Source organism: Solanum stenotomum, chromosome 6, assembly GCF_019186545.1.
Source record: "Solanum stenotomum isolate F172 chromosome 6, ASM1918654v1, whole genome shotgun sequence".
In the NCBI taxonomy this organism is placed as follows: domain Eukaryota; kingdom Viridiplantae; phylum Streptophyta; class Magnoliopsida; order Solanales; family Solanaceae; genus Solanum; species Solanum stenotomum.
Window position 1 is genome coordinate 6,102,103 of NC_064287.1, and position 17,179 is coordinate 6,119,281.

The 17,179-nt window shown below is 33.2% G+C and overlaps 1 pseudogene; it reads left to right on the forward strand.

Moving 5' to 3' along the window:
* The first annotated feature begins 1,636 nt into the window (after positions 1-1,636).
* Positions 1,637-7,206, forward strand: LOC125868428 (DNA repair protein RAD16-like; annotated as a pseudogene).
* The last annotated feature ends 9,973 nt before the right edge of the window (positions 7,207-17,179 follow it).

A 17,179-nucleotide genomic window follows, 5' to 3' on the forward strand; every position in this document is an offset into this window, starting at 1 on the left:
AACACACTGAGACTCTCTCTCTCTTGTCACAATTGTTGTTTCTTTTTTTCTTCAAATCTCCACTAGTAATTATTTGTGTAGAAAATGAGGATCCATTGTCATCCTTCCTCATCTTCAATTGAAGGTTCGCTCGAAAAATCCTTCTTTTACTAATCCTTTTCTATTTGCAATCATACAACTTGTTTATTTCGATGTGAATTTGCATTTGTTTCGCTTGAATCTTACTGATTACTTGAGTAAAATGGAATTTTTAAGGTGTTTTGTCATGGTAGAATTCACAAAATTTTCATGTTTTATTCAGTCAAACAAAATGTTTACTAGAAAAAAAAAAGTATTAAAGAATCATAAAAATGACTTCCCTGCCAGAAGTTCATTTATCCAACCCATAGTGGGATGATTTAGCAGTCAAAGGAGTGACATCATTTGTTCAAATATTAAATGAAATTAGACGAAGTGAATATTTCCCAAATCTCGTGATAGAGTTTCCTGGTACTTGTATTGATTGGAAATAACAGGTGTCGAGAGATAGTCAAGGCGTGCACAACACTAGAGTACTAATAGAAAATGTTTGTCACCTACTATTTGTTTTTATGAAGGAATAAAGGGGTCTATTCATTGAACTGATATTATTAATGATAACAGTCCCACATTAGCCCTGTAAGAGATACATGGAGCACCTTATATGACCATGGACACTCTTCCCTCTTATTAGCTAGGTTTAAGATGAATCGAACACTAATATAAGATCAATCCAAATAGATTGATAGTTGACTTTACTCATCAACCATGAAGAAATTAAACAACAAAGAAAGAGAGAACGATAAATACTAGTATAAAGAAAATATAAAGTTCAAAACTTTTTTTCTATCGGGGACAAAACTTTTATATATAGAAAGGAAAAACAGGAAGATCATTAAATAAGGTTTGTGAGTATTATCGGAGAGTATGATGTTTCCTAATAGGTATATTGCGAGTTTGTTCCCATCCTTAGAAACAAGTGGGCCAATTAGGTGTAATAAAATGTCCTTTTAATTTTTATTTTTTTTGTGTGTGATGAAGTATTTCTTTGAGATGGCATGTGTCATACATATCTATATCCACTATATGTTGTAGATAAATGTAAATGATGTGGTTGTACTTAAATGTTGATTGTGAAATTAGGAGAACAAAACCTCCAAGTTAGGAGCTCTGATGAGGATGGCATTATTTTTATATCCTCAGATTCTAATTACATTGGGAGTAGCAACAAAGGTACTCCATATAACATTTATTTTTCATGTCAATATTAATATGCCTTCAATTTGGTCCTTTTTAATTGTTCAACTACAATGACATTTTAATAGCATGTTGGGACTTTCTTTTTGCCGATAGATGATACTTATTGGCTAACCTAAGACAAATATGGACGTGCATTGAATAGTTTATGCACATAGTTAATTATGTGATTGTTGGTTTAATCATCTATGCAGATGAAGCTAATAATTTGTTGAATGAAGCCAAAGTTAGTGGATTTGTTGATACTGATTTAACTGCAGAAGCAGTTTGGCCCAATATAACAAAAGGAAGGAGATCCAATAGAACAAAGGTCGGATGGAGTATTAAAATAAAATAAGAGCAGGTAGAAGAATATGGTGTAATGAATGATGTAGGAAATGACGGTGACCTTGTATTGATGTGGCATATATGGAAAGAAAAGAACGATAGGTGGATGGAAGAAAACCATTCACTTTATCTGGACTTTAATAGTCAGAATGAGTTTATGACTGAAACTGCTGAGCAGCCATGTGATTTGATCATACCCTTGCTAAGGTACTAGAAAGAGTGGTTGGCTTGGGCTTTGAAACAAGAATCAATAGCTAGATGCGGTATTCTTTCTAATGATATGGGGACGGGGAAGACTGTTCAAGACATAGCTCTTGTGCTTGCTAAACGTGAAAAAGGGCTAGCAATTTCACCTACCCCTTATATTCTCCCAACTGTGAAAAGAACCGTTGTTATATGTCCAATTGTCGCTGTGATTCAGTGGATCAACGAGATTGACCGCTTCACCACAAAAGGAAGCAACACAATTCTTGTATATCATGGTGCCAACAGGGAGAAAAATATTGGCAGGTTCGCGGAATATGATTTTGTTATCACTACCTACTCAACTTTGGAAACTGAGTGCAGGAAAAATATCACGATTTTGCACTCTATAAATTGGAATCGTATTATTTTTGATGAGGTAATCATTTCATAACTAGACCCACATATTTGGTTTTGCTTGATATGTTTTACTTAAGCTAAAGGTCTACCTAAAAGAACCTCTGTACCTTCACAAGGTAGGGGTAAGGTTGTATACACATGACCAACCACTCAACTATCACAAGGTATATTTATTTTTTTGACTAAGAAGTCTGTTCAAAGTTCACATTTGTATGTTTTGTGTGAAAAGCCCTTCATCCAGAGTTTCCTAGCGGATTACACTTTTGTTGCACAGGCCCATTGTGTGAATGATATACGCAGCAATACAAGAGTTATTCTTGCGCTAGAATCTTCTTATAAGGGGGCCTTAAGTGTTACTCCCCTCCAGAACTGTGTAAGAGAGTTGTACTCACTTGTATGTTTCTTGTAATTAATGTTCTTTTGTGGCTAACATAATTCACATTTTCATTCTCTGAACTAAATACATCCTTACTTCTGGAAAGGTCGGTTTCTTGCAAATTATTCCTTACTCATACTACTTCTGCGAAGAATGTGACTGCAGAGCTCTCAACAATAGGTAAACTTAAATGTTTTTTTTTAATCTTTGCACCTAACTTGGTTGGATAGAGAAACATATAGCTGAGGATTTGTTTTAATTTTACTCTGTTATATTTGATCATTTTTCACCAGAAATTTTTTTGTTACTGTTTCAATGACAGTTGAAATCTTTCTTCATTGAATATCTTTTTTTATTTTTCACCTTTTTGAAATCTCTTATTTGCTCCCTTTTGTGTTTGTATTTATTTTAGCTCATTTGAGTGTCCACATTGCCACCACAAATTTATTCGACACTTTTGCTAGTGGAATAAAGAAAGTTATCAAATTGCTATACTTATTTTGATGCCTTTTGTTATTTGTGATAAACAATATTGTGGCTGACATGGAGACATTGATACATCTTATGTTCTAGTATATTGTCTCACCCATACAATTTCAAGGGAGTCATGGGTTTGGTAGAGATTCAATGATTTTGTTGAAACACCAAATTTTAAAAACCATAATGCTAAGACGTACTAAAAAGGGAAGGGCTGCTGATCTTGGACTTCCTCGAAGGATCGTAAGTTTTTTGTTACATTAACATAGAGCTAGAGTTATTAATCGCTTTCTCTCCGCTTTAGAATGTTACTTACTTTCTTATTAAGGTTACGTTGCGCGAAGATTGTTTCGATGTTAAAGAAGAAGACTACTACAGATCACTGAGGGATGAAAGTTGGGCACTATTAAATACGTATGTAATATATTTTTGTCAATAATTATGACACTAGACCCTTGCTTGTTTGAAAGTAATCTTGCCTTTTTTTTTTTGCTCTCCATTCGCTACTCATGGTGATTTTCTTATTGAATTTGTTTAGTGGTCTTTTTCTTGTGTATTATTTTTGTCTGGTTTTTTGATTAAATACTTTTAATTTGCATGGTATATGTTTCATCTAATTTCTATGTTTTAAGTCCTCCTTAAAACATACAGACGTTCCTTTCTTGGAAATCCCATATAATGACCATTTTACACGGTTTTTCGTGGAAAATGATCAACACTAGCAATTTCACCTTGTGAAAAAGTAAATAATGAGAGTCAAAATAAGTAGTGTATTATTCATTTTCTCATCACTATATTGTTTCTTCCTGACATATTTTTGTACAGATACATTCAAGCTGGTACGTTGATGAATAACTATGCTATCATTTTTAATTTACTCACACGCATGCGACAGGTATGGATATCATGATTTCAAACTGAATTGTTCTTTATAATGTATTGGTACCTTCTTGCATTTGTGAATAAAATTCTTTGTTATAGGTTCATTGTTAACCTTCAAAGTATGGATCAGATCTAATGTAATTTTTTTCATAAGAAGATATATTTCAATACTGCTACACCAATTATGGTAAATTCACTAAATCATGGAATTGAAATATTTAACGGGTTAAATCTTTCAGTATTTCAAAACTCGGAGATAATAATTCCTTCAATAATTTCTTGGCTTGCTATTTCCTTGTATATCCTCCCATGAGCCATTTTTCTGTAACCTTTTTTCATTTTAAGTTTTCCTTCACCACTTATATTTTTTGTTCAGTAGTTTTTTACCTTGACTTTTCCTTTCCTTGACTGATTTTGTACTAAAATACACTTCTTTCAATTTGATTAATATTCATTTCCTTAATTTTTTCTGTACTATTTAATTTTTTTTCACTTGTATTAACATATATTACTTGTAGGATTACACTTGATATGTTACTATTGTTGGTTTTGATATATTCATTGTTATTCTTTCTATACGATGAAGTGAATTCCACCCATGCGAACCCCCTACCAAGGAGTCTGACAGTGATCCTATCCTACTATGTTTCCTTGGTCAATCGAATCCACATTCATATGATTTGGAGGTGGACTTAGTTCCCATCCATATGCTTTATTATAGATGTATTTACATGACAATATCATATTAAATATTATTTGGTATAAAAGTGGATGCAATATTTGGATGCCAAAATGGCAGTGCCTATTTTATATTTAATATTTTTAATTCCATGAATGAAGAAGTGCCGCACAAGAACAAGAGCGAGAAATGACTTTATTAGTGTCTTGTTGCATCTGATTATTTGTTATTTTTAGCGGGCCTTTGCACTCCTGCTGCATCTCTTGACCTTCCTTAATAATTTTAGGCCCTTAGAAATAAACAGTTCAGACTTCTTTTACTAAAGCAAGCAATTTGACTTTCTATGATCTACGAATGATTCTACCTCAAAAGTAATAACTAGAAAACTTTTTCTTATATTTGATTGATTTTATCTTTGATTTGACTACAAGCAGTTCATCATCCATACCTTGTGGAATACTCAAGTTCTGCTTTGGCTAGAAGTGGAAGAACAACTAATGTTGTCTATGTTGAACAACAATGTGGTTTATGTCACAATCCAGTAGCAGATCCAATTGTGAGTTGCATATTATCCCATTTCCTAGAAATAGGAAGTATAAAACAAAGGAATACGCTCACTCACGAAACTTGATACATCACTAAAACTGGAATTTGATGGATTTCCTACTCACACTACACTAATATTTCATGTATTATATGATGGATATTTCATATCATAATGTGGCCATAGTTTTCCACATTTACACCTACGATGTCTTCTAAAAATTCTTTTCCTGCATCATACGGAAGATCTCTTCTTTTCTTTTTTTTACTTCAAATGCTTTTAGGAATGCCTTATAAAAGATTACAAACAAACAAATTGAAACATGTTACAGACAAACAAATTGAAACATATACCGTACTAAGAAATTACCTTGAACTAACTCCAAAGCTTGAGACCAAGATTTTGATTCACTTGACCTGAGGAGTTGATCCTTTGTTTCATTAAATTGCATATAAGCATCATTTAGATTTTGAACACTTTGGTATATATTTGGGATAGAACCAACTCTATTGGTTTGAATGTTGTTCATAAAAATTGCAATTGGAAGTTCAAGTAAACTCATAAGAAAACAAAACAAGTCCGTTCCACCTTCAGCAAAGAGAACTCTATTGGTTATAGTGTCAATTGTAAGCTTCAAACTGCATTTTTCTCCTGAGAACAAAAACATTTTACTAAGACCAAATTTCTGACTTTAGTACAACTCTTAAATACTCATTTTGTCCCTATTTATATGTGACAACAGTCCAAAAGTAAACTTTTCAATTTTACTTATACTATCATTTATATTATCAAAATATTTAAAAATTCAAGCCTGAGTTTACGATCAAAATTGAAAAGCTTGCTTTTGGACTGTTTTCACATATAAATAGGGACAAAATGAGTATTTTAAAGTAGTACTAAAATCAGAAATTTGGTCTTACTAAAATGTTTTTGTTCTCAGGAGAAAAATGCAGTTTGAAGCTTACAATTGACACTAAAACCAATAGAGTTGTCTTTGCTGAAGGTGGAAAGGGCTTTTTTTGTTTTCTTATGATCTTAGTTGAACTTCCAATTGCAATTTTTATGAGCCGCATTCAAACCAATTGAGTTGGCTCTATCCCAAATATATACCAAAGTGTTCAAAATCTAAATGATGACTATATGCAATCCAATGAAACAAAGGATCAACTCCTCAGGTCAAGTGAATCAACATCTTGGTCTCAAGCTTTGGAGTTAGTTCAACGTAATTTCTTCGTACTGTATATGTTTCAATTAGTTGTGTTTAATTAGATGGAACCATTACTATCACTTCAAGAGATTCTGCAATTCCAAGATTTACCAACTATCCAGATTGCATTATATTTCTTATGAGGTTGAAAGCAGGACGTCTTTCCCTGAATCTTACAGTGGTATCACATGTAAGGTTTTCCTTTCCTCTCTTTGTCAATAAGTATTCTTCATTTCTTGTCAAATACCAAGGGATTTGAATCTATGTTGGATTCCTTCATCTCTTCAAGTTAAAACTATATTTTTGTTTGGGATGTTTTAACTTCATCTCCGTGCACCTAAAGAATAGATATATTTTGAACTAATAATATTTCGTTGAATGACCCAGACTACTTTCCTTGATGTTTCACTTTCCTTTTGCACTTTGATAGGTTTTTTTGATGGATCCTTGGTGGAATACTGTTGTGGAGAGGCAAGCCCAGGATATAATCCATCGAATAGGGCAGCATAAACCAATCATGTGTGTGCTTGTATTTCTTCAACCAACTATACCAATCAAGGTATCTTATTCTTATTTTTAACATTTCTAGGATTGTGAGATTTGTGATTGAGAATACAATCGAGGAGAGGATCTTAGATATGCGAGAGAAGATAAAACTACTTTTTGAAGGGTAAGTTTATCCAAGTTCATTGTGCTAGTTGCTTGTATGTTCTTTCAATTTTCCTCCTTTACTCTGACATTTCCCCCTTCTCTCTTTGGTGTGCTGATTGCCAAATATTGATGTATTTTGTAGGACGGTCAGTGGTGCTTCTGAGGCATTGGAGTGTTGGAATTAATGCATCCACATAAATGTTTAGTATTCCAAAATTGTCTCTTAGTTTTTCAAGAAGTCCTTTAGGAGTTTGTAATACATGTATCTAGTTAATTGTGATACATGTATTTAGTTATTTGTGAAAGACTTTTGGTTTTACATTTTAGTACTATAAATAGACATGTAATTGATGATTCTAATCATCTCAAGTGGCCTTAAATTGCCTATATAAAACTTGAGCATTCTCTAAAGATAGTATTCTCCTTCTATATTTCCTACAAATTGGTATTAAAGCAAGTTTTCATTCTTAATCTGGGGTTAGGTGAAGAAAAAATATGGCATCCAAAACAAATGAAGGTGTTGATTCTTCAGTTGTTCTTACTCCATTTTTTGATGGAACTGATTTTGAATACTAAAAGATAAGAATGAGAACACATCTAAAAGATGAAGGTTTGTGGACTATTGTTGTAAATGGCTATGAAGAGCCAAAAAATGATGGTGAACTTTCAGTAGCAGAGATGAAAAATCTTGAGGCTAAGTACCGTCAAGATGCAAAATCCTTGAGCAAAATCCAAATGGGAGTCTCAAGACCATATTTTGCAAAAATTGCTACTTCTGAGACTGCAAAGCAAGCTTTAGAGTACTTGGAAATTGAAGTGTATGGTGACGAAAAGGTACGAACTATAAATCTTCAAACTCTTAGAAGAGAGTTTCAAAACTTGAAGATGATAGAATCTGAAAAAATAGATGAATATTGCACAACAGTCATGAATATTATTAATGAAATGAGAAATCATAGTGATACAATTTCTGACTGACAAGTTGTGGAAAAGATTCTAATTAGTGTCACAGAAAAGTATGAGTACATTGCTGCTCTCACTGTGGAGACAAAAGATCTTTCTAAGCTTTCTATGAAAGAGCTAGTCAGATCATTTCATGCACACGAGAAGCGAAGGTTTTTTCGTGAAAATCAACCCAAAGAGATGGCTTTCCAGTCCAGAACAAATGAGAATTTTCAAAATTTCTCAGAAAATCAACAAAAGAAGAATTACGATCCAAAAAAGAAGCAGGATCATGACGATTCTTCTAAGAAAGTTGAAGAAAAAGGTGAGAAAAGTACTAGTCTTTTTTGTAAAATTTTCAATAGGACTAAGCACAATGCAGAAAAATGTTGGCACAAAGGCAAGCCCCAATGTAACTTTTGCAAAAAGTTTGGCCACATTGAGAAGGATTGATGGCACAAGCAATGGGAGCAAGCAAATTTTTGTGAAAAACAGGAGGAAGAAAGGGAAGAAACCCTTTTCTTTGCTTCTAAATCTGATACTTCAAAAAAAAAGGCAATGAATGGTATGTTGGTAGTGGTTGTAGCAATCACATGACTGGAGATCAAAAGGCTTTCCTCTCAATTGATAATAGCATCACTACTAAAGTGAGAATGGGGAATGGAGCCTTAGTTGATGCAAAAGGTAAAGGTACCATTTCGATCAACATAAAAGGGAGCGGTAAGCAAATTCACGATTTTCTTTATGTTCCTGACTTGGAAGAAAATTTGCTTAGTGTTGGTCAACTCGTGGAAAATGGTTATTCGCTTGTATTTAGAGATAATTATTGCAGGATTTATGATAAAATTGAGCCAAATCAAGTCATTGTTGAAATAAAGATGATAAAAAGAAACTTTCCTTTGCAATTTCATTACAATTCATTAAAAAATGAGGTTGTAGATGATTCATGGCTTTGACACAAAAGATTTTGTCACTTGAACTTCACAATTTGAGGCTTCTTAAGCAAAAAGACATGGTGCAAGACCTTCCTGAGAAACATACTAAGAATAAGGTAGAGAATACTTCTATCTTATCTTTAGATGTGTTAAATCAAGAAGAGGATGAAGAAGAAGAAGATGTTGCTCAAGGAGGAGAAATCTCATATTCAGATGATGAAGAACCGCCTCCAAGAGGAACAAAAATGTTGAGTGACATTTATCAGACATGTAATTTTGCCGGTGTTGAGCCAAAAAATTATGAGGAGGCAATAAAACATGATTTTTGGAAGAAAGCCATGGAAGAAGAAATTCGGATGATTTAAAAAAATATTACTTGGGAGCATGTGGCTATACCAAAGAAAGATAAGTTGTAAGTCTAAAATGGATTTGCTAAATCAAACTCAATTAGGAAGGAGATATTCAAAAGCACAAGGTTGGTTGCTAGAGGATTCACACAAAAACCAGGAATTGATTTTTATGGAACTTTCTCTCTAGTTGCTCGTCCTGAGACAATTAGAACTGTAATTGGTGTTGTTGCACAAAAGAAATGGAAGATATTTCAACTTGATGTTAAATCTGCATTTCTTAATGGTAAACTTGATGAAGAGATTTATGTTGAGTAACCTCAAGGATTTTTTATCCAAGGGGGAGAAGAGAAGGTATGCAGGCTAAAAAAGCTCTTTATTGGCTGAAGCAAGATCCAAGAGCCTGATACAATGAAATTGATACATACTTTCTGAAAAATAATTTTTAGAGAAGTAAAATCGAAGCGACTTTGTATGTGAAGAAAGAAAATGGTAGCATTATCATTGTTCGTCTCTATGTGGATGATCTACTCTTTACAGGAAATGATGTGAAGATGATGCAAAAATTCAAGCAAGATATGATGCAAGCCTATGAAATGAGTGATCTTGCTAAATTATTTCTTGGGCATCGAAGTTTCTCAAGTGAAAGAAGGAATTTTCATTTCTCAAAAGAAGTATACGAAAAGTATTCTTCAAAAATTCAAAATGATGGATTGCAGGTCTGTGACCATACCATTAGTAGCAACTGAGAAGTTCAGAAAAGATGATGGAGAAAAGAAAGCTAATAGCTCACTTTATAGGAGCTTGATTGGAAGTTTGATATATCTAACTTCAACAAGGCCTGACATTATGTTTGCTGCTAGTTTATTATCCAGATTCATGCAAGAACCAAGCCAAGTGCATTTTGGAGCTGCAAAGCGTGTTCTACGCTACTTGCAAGGAACATACAAATTTGGTGGAGATTTGAACTTAATTGGTTATTCTGATAGTGATTGGGCAGGAAGTATAAATGACATGAGGAGTACTTCTGGTTATGCTTTCTTATTTGGATCAAGTATTTGTTCTTGGTTATCAAAAAAGCAAAGTGTTGTTGCTCAATCCACTGCCGAAGCAGAATATGTCTCAGCAGCTAAAGCTACTTCTCAGGCTATTTGGCTTAGGAGAATATTTGAAGACATTGGCGAAAAACAAAAAAGAGGGAATGTTCTTTATTGTTATAACAAATCAGCAATTACAATTGCCAAGAATCCAGTCAACCATGAAATATCAAAGCATATTTCCATCAAGTATCATTTTTTTCGAGAAGCACAAGAGAAAGGCGAAATTCAATTGCATTATTGCCAGACAGGAGAACAACTTGATGACATCTTCACCATAACACTTCCTATAGAAAAATTTTGCTATCTTCGAGAACGCATTGGAGTTGTCAACCAAATGCATTAAGGGAAAGTGTTGGAATTAATGTATCCACATAAATGTTTAGTATTCCAAAATTGTTTCTTAGTTTTTCGAGAAGTCCTTTAGGAGTTTGTAATACATGTATCTAGTTAATTGTGATACATATATTTAGTTATTTGTGCAAGACTTTTGGTTTTACATTTTACTACTATAAATAGAGATGTAATTGATGATTCTAATCATCTTAAGTGTCCTTAAGTAGCCTATATAAAACTTGAGCATTCTCTAAAGATAGTATTCTCCTTCTATATTTTCAACATGGAGAAATTAACATATGTAGTCTTGAAATTCTTGTTTGTAACCTAAATCAATTTTTTTCATGTTACTTGGTTTAGCAAGAAAGATCATTTGATCATATTTAGTTTGTGTCTTGGAGGTTCTGGATGAGCTTCGGACGAACGAATTGCATTCTAGTTAAATTTAAAGTTAAGAGTTGACCTTTGTCAAATAATTGACTTAACTAGCTCAGATTCATGATCTCAAAGTGCCAACTTGTTTATATGATGAGTTTGGACTTGTCCGCAAATTTTGATGTAGTTTCAATGAGTTTCAGATGAATTGTGAACATTTTGGGTGCGTTCTCCTTTGCTTTAGCATTAAAATGTGACAACTGAAAGATCCATTTTTAATTATAGAGATAAAAAATTTTATCTTGAGACTTCATCTCCTTGGGAATATGAACATGAAATTGAGTTTTAATTAAATGAGGAGATCCATATCATTATTTAGGACTCATAGTAAAAATAAAATGGTGCATTTCGAAGGTCATATAAGGATATTACGGTCTTTTTAGTGAAAATTAAATTGCTGGTTACATAAAAAAATTGAGGAATTGAAATCGTATTACTTTGATTTGGACATGATAAAGACTCATTTTTAAAAAATGAGATTTCATATTTGAGGTAGTTATATTATGGGTAAACCGATCTTGGTATCACATTTCTTATTTGTTGATTATTTCATCGTTCAGATATGTGTACATGAAAATAAATAGTTATAGCCGAAATTAAGAAATCGTATTTTGATGATTTTGGGGTCAATTTGAACTCAGTGTTGATGAAATTTAAGATTTGAGTTCCCACTGTATGAGTAACTAAATTGTAATGAAAATCATTGTTTTTTCCTTTGGAGCTTGAGGTTAACTTGTTTGGCCCGGGATAAAAGTATAGCAATATGAGTCTACAAATTCGTTTTATCATCTAGATTATGTATTCGACCAGATTGAGACTGTTCATAAGATCTATGGAACGGCAAGGCCATAAATTGACTTTCCAGGCGTTTAAGGCAAGTTGAAACTTTCTTTGACTCTTTTCAAAGTGTTAGTGTATTGATTGAATGTGTAAATGGAAAAGGGTGATGGGTGTCCCGTATAAATGGGATGACGAGCAAATTATGCGAGTACTGCTATCATGTTATTGGTAATGGATACTGTATTCGTGATTTGTTATGTTATATGACTACGTGAACTTGATTTCTAGCTGTAGCATTGGTAAAAATGCTTGTGTTGTCACTAATATATAGGAAAACTATTGATATTTTAAAGATATCATATGAAATGATTATTTTATTATTTTCTCATTGTCCTTCTTGGCTTGTTGATTATTTTGGGTTGCTTTTGATTATCTGTACTTAGGATTTGAATCCAATATATGGATTGTCGTTTTTTAATTGGCATTTATTTTTCATGTATCAGGCATTCATATTGAGGAAATAAAAGGATAAATCTTGGTAAAGGGTCAACCAGTATATTGACTTGTAAAGGCTTATCGATATAGTATGTTGACCATAAAGGGCATTTCCTGGTATAATATTGTCTTGTACGATATATAGACTTTGTGAGTCCCCCATGGGTCCTAGCTATTTACATTACAAAATTGAGAATATACATCTTTTCTTAACAACTATTAGACATATGCAAACATCATCTGATTTCTCTTATATGGTAATGTTTTGATGTGAAAAGTGATTGAGTGTTTGTGAAAGTGACTTTATGATAGTCTGCACGACTTAGTAATTTACTTACTTTAACTTTTCGCCTAAGTGTGAAGCAATTTGCCTAACGTATTCCAACAAAGCAATAAGAATAGTAACTAAAACATAGTATTTTACGTGGAAAACACCTGGCTCAAAAAGGTATAAAAAATCACAACCTTTACCCCTAGAAGATTTAACTCCAGCTTCACTATATCATTGAGGCTCAACATAAAAAAGATTACAAGCCTCCCAAGGTATGTGTTCCCAAGTTTTCAAGTTATCCCAACTTGAAAACAACACTCCTAATTTAGTTTATAACACATTGAACTAAAGATACATCAATACTACTACTCGATGAAAACCTCCTAATATATAAACGTTGTAATAGGACTTGGTTCTTCAATGTGTTCATTCAGCCTACTGGTAGCACTTGTGAAGTAAGTTTTCCAATTGCCCTTTTAGCGCTATAAGTGCACGAGTATTATAGGCGACTTCAGCTCCATTTAAGCACAATTCTTCATAGAGTTATTATTCACTTTGAACTCCCCATTCACTTGAACTCTTTTGAATTAGAGTTCTACTTCAAGTGAGAGTCCTTCTTCAATTCAAGCTCCTTGTTTCTTTAGACTCTTTCCTTAAAACAAATTCATTTATTCTTTGTGTTATATATAGTCGAACTCCAACTCTTCAGTTCAACACTCATTTGAAAAGTTCTAATTCAAGTGAAATTCCTTCTTCAGTTCAAACTCCTTGTCTCCTAAGACTCCCACTTCAAATCAAACTCATTGATTCTTTCTCTTCAATTCACCACTTGTTTGTTTTCTTGTGTTTTATCACGAAATTAACATTATCCATTTCTTGATTTTTGTACTTATTTTGAAAGTTTTCCCCAATTCAACTGTCTGTGACAATGCACCTTTGCACCATGTTGACTAACGTGTTTCATCTTTCTTTATCAATCATCAAAATTACATAAATCCCAATAAATTTCCCCTTTTTGAAGAGGAAAAATCTCTTATCTTTGTACATTCAAACAACTTTACTTGTAAAACACTAAAGCATGAAATAGGTTAGTCAATGGGTTATAAACACTACACAACTCTTATCTTCTCCCTTTTGGTATCATTGAAAAGTTATGTCAACCCTATAACATACTAGCTAGAGAGATTAGTTAAACAATTCATTACCATTGGGGCTATCACCAAGACAGTCGGTTAATGACTTCATGCAACATAATAATCATATCATATTATATATCATATATATATATATATCATATATATATATATATATATATATATATATATATATATATATATATATGTAAAAGAGGGGAGTTTATGAAATCTTAATAATCTCCAAGTCTAACCTGTTCTTTTCAAAATGCTCCCTACTTAATTAGTGTTAGAATTCATCAATTGTTGCTCGATTCATCGAAATTAATAACAATGTGACCCATCAACCATATACTTTTGTGGATGAATCAGTTTCAAGATTCGTTGTCCCCCCTATCAATGTGCCCCTAGTTTGTTCAATAGTTGGATCAAGTGGTACAACATATTTCAATGCACGCTCATTAATTTCACTTTCATCTTCACTCCTTTTTTTTGGAAAATTATGTCACTTGCTTCCCCCTTACACATGCACTACATTTTTTTCATCTCTAAATGACATATTCCCCCTTTTTTGTGAAGTAAGTGAAATAATTTTTGTTTGTTTTCAGTCATATGCCTTAAGCAAGCAATATATATGAATCAATATCGCTTGCTTCCTTTCAGCTTCACCTGCAAAACAACTTAAGGGTTATTCTTAAGAATCTAGATAAGCTTGGATCCTTTCTTATCATCAAAAGGGTGAATCAAATTTTCTTCTTGCCCATCAAGACAACATGTTAGTGGACATGTTTCTGTTAACATATATAAGTATGTTTCCATTTGACAATTTAGTATTTATTTTTCTAAAATTATTACCAATTGGACACTTATTAGTTGGATGACCAATTTTACCACAAATATAGTACAAATCTTCAGAGATAATATTTTTTTTATGGAATTCTGTACCAGACTTCTCATAGTGCACCCTACCATTCAATCTTAACAATTCTAGAGGATTTAGTCCATCTATTAGCTTTTTCAAGGTCCATTTTCAACCTAGACTCTTCTAGATTCAATTTTCTCACCTTTTCTTTCTCACAAAAAAATCAATTTTACACTCCTTAAAATGTAATTCAATCTTTTTCTGATCTTCACTCATGACTCCTTTTCCTTTTTCAATAATGGACAACTTCAAAATTTCATATTTCAAGTTTTGATTTTGTGAATCAAGTTGATCAAACTACTCCTTTAAGGTGCTATTCTTTTTATCAGTTTCCGTTTTGCAGTTTTTAAGATCAAAATTTCAGATTTCAAGTTTTGATTCAGTGAATCAAGTTGATCAACCTGGTCCTTTAAGGTGCTATTCTTTTTATGAGTTTAAGTTTTGCAGCTTTTAAGATCAATATAATCAAACTTTACACTTTCAAGAAAACGGAACAATTGATCTCTATTGAAAGTTAACTCTTCTTCTTCTCCACCTCCTCCTTCTGCTCCTTCTTCTCCTCCTTCTTTTTCTTCCTCCTCTTTCTTCTCCCTCTTCCTTCTTCTCGTTCTCCTCCTCCTCCTCCCTCTCCTTCTTATCCTCCACCTCCTTCTCCTTCTCCTCCTTCTTCATCTCCTTCTCTTTCCTCTTCTTCTTCTTCTCGTCCTTCTTCTCCTTCTTATTCTACTTCTTTTCCTCCTCCTCCTCTTTCTCCTCCTCCTCCTCCTCCTCCCCTTCTTCTCCTCCTACTTCTCCTCCTTCTCCTTCTTCTTATCCTTCTACACCCTGGACATGGCCGACACTTGAGAACCATTGATGGTCTCCAAACTAACCCTTGGCATGGCTGACTGCTTAGCGAAAGACTTACTTAAGAAAATAGGAAACTTTAAATGCATAATTAACTAAATAGTCTCAATTTAAACTCAACTCAATAAATGTCTGGAAATACTTACATTTTTAGAGACTCATCAACTCAACTCTATGAAACCTCTAATACTAGGATAGATGTTAGTAAAAGACCCATGAAAACTCAATAATAACAAGAAAATAAATGTGAAATCCTACGGAAAGCAAGGAGGAACGCCAAAGCTAATTGGAGTGCAAGTAATCTCAACGAAGCGCATGTTGATGACCTTGAACACATGTATCTACATCATAATAAGATGTAGGTCGAATGACATCAGTATATTGAATGTATGAGTATGTAAAGAAAAATAATGGATAGATAGCTGAAATGATATGACTGGAGAATACTCACCTGAACTTAACTCGATACAAAAGATATAATAAAAGATGAAATGTTCAAAGGTTAATAAATAAATACCAACTCAAAGATCTATATAAAAATACAATAATTTACTTTTTTTTCTCTTATTTGGGAGATTCTTTAACCAACAACTATCACTATGAGCTATACGATGATTCAACATCTTGCCACATTGCAAGAACTGTCTTATACCTTACCGGGTATAGAACACCTCAACTAAGTGGATCCACTAAGCTATGCTCGAAATCAATAAGGAGTCATCTAAAAAGTATGATCCTTTACCCATGTTGGCTACATGGTTTATGAATAATGTGAGTTGTCTTAACTTATCCCCATATTAGTGCTCAATACTACTCCCAAAAAATATATATACTCATGCTTAAGTGGAAATACTCTTTCTCTGTTTTGAGGTGATTACTCAAAATAATTGTTTTAAAGAGGTAACTACTCTGAAATATCCTGAAATCATAAACTCTTAAGATCGTTGCTGGTTAAAAAGAACTCTCTATAATAACTGCATAAACCTCTTGAACTTTCCTTTTAATATCAATTTAGTTTTGAATGTGCATTAGGACATATAATTAGGATATGCAGGGATTTTTCAAAAGTAAATGGAGCCTATAGGAGTTAATACGAGGAAGGAAAACATGGACACAACTTAAAGGAGTACGTGTCGGATAAAACAAAGAAAAGAATCAACCTAACAATCCGTGCACTGCTCGCATAGGGCTCCAAACCTTGAACATCCAAAGTTAGGCCTGGTGGCACTATTGGCGCTAGGCCTTGATCTTTAGAGAAGAAAAGCTAGGTTTCAAGCGTTCTTTCAGGTTCCATCAATTTTCACCAAGAACCTTTGTTCTTTCCACGTATGTAAGGCTTCTCATAGTGTTGGACTTGTTCTTCCTCACTCCATACATCTAATTCATCCATGAAATCTTTATATTAAGAGATTCTTGGGTAGTTCTTGATTATAGTTTCATTCTTTAACAATGGAAGTTTTGAGTTTCTTGAGTTGGGGATCTTGAGTATGAGTTGTGATTTTTGAAAGGTAGTGTATGAAATTTCTATGAATTCATGTTGGATTTGAGAATAAAGAAGAGTTTAGAAGGAATCGCCCAATTCTAGATGAGTTAGGACCCTAATTTGAGTAGAAAAATTT